This window comes from Dioscorea cayenensis, chromosome 9 (assembly GCF_009730915.1).
Source record: "Dioscorea cayenensis subsp. rotundata cultivar TDr96_F1 chromosome 9, TDr96_F1_v2_PseudoChromosome.rev07_lg8_w22 25.fasta, whole genome shotgun sequence".
Lineage (NCBI taxonomy): Eukaryota > Viridiplantae > Streptophyta > Magnoliopsida > Dioscoreales > Dioscoreaceae > Dioscorea > Dioscorea cayenensis.
Genome location: NC_052479.1, coordinates 8,304,551 through 8,305,147, shown reverse-complemented (window position 1 = coordinate 8,305,147; position 597 = coordinate 8,304,551). Strand labels below are relative to the sequence as shown.

General features: G+C 45.1%; 1 non-coding gene across 1 annotated transcript; it reads left to right on the top strand.

Moving 5' to 3' along the window:
* The first annotated feature begins 241 nt into the window (after window positions 1–241).
* Window positions 242–348, top strand: LOC120269618. The gene has a single exon (XR_005539264.1). It is a non-coding gene; the product is annotated as a small nucleolar RNA R71 (small nucleolar RNA).
* Window positions 349–597: the final 249 nt, after the last annotated feature.

Below are 597 nucleotides of genomic sequence, written 5' to 3'. Positions count from 1 at the left end.
CTTACTCAAATTTTCCACTTGCGCCGCCAATGAAGTTACTGCATCTATCTCATGAAGACCGGCCATCTTTTTCTTCTCCCTGGCATTCCATTGGTAGTTGTTTAAACCCATTTCTTCAATAAGTTGATGGGCCTCATCCGGGGTCTTGCTACCTAAGGTACCTCGTGCTGCCGCATCCAAGAGTTGTCTTGTACTAGGATTCAACCCGTTATAAAAAGTCTGAACAATCATCCACTCCGGGAATCCATGTTGTGGGCACTTTCTCAGGAGCTCCTTGAACCTTTCCAATGTCTCGAATAGAGACTCTAATTCCGACTGTACAAAGGATGAGGTCTCATTCTTAAGCTTTGCAGATTTTCCAGTAGGGAAATAACGGGCTAGAAAAGCTTCTACCATCTCCTCCCATGTAGTAATCGAGGCTCTAGGTAATGAGTGTAGCCACTGCTTTGCTCTTCCTTTTAGGGAAAATGGGAAGGCTCTCAACTTGATGGCATCATCCGTCACCCCATTTATCTTGAGCATATCACACACCTCGATAAAGTTCTCTATGTGACTGTTTGGATCCTCATCGGCCAAACCATTGAACTGTGCGGATTG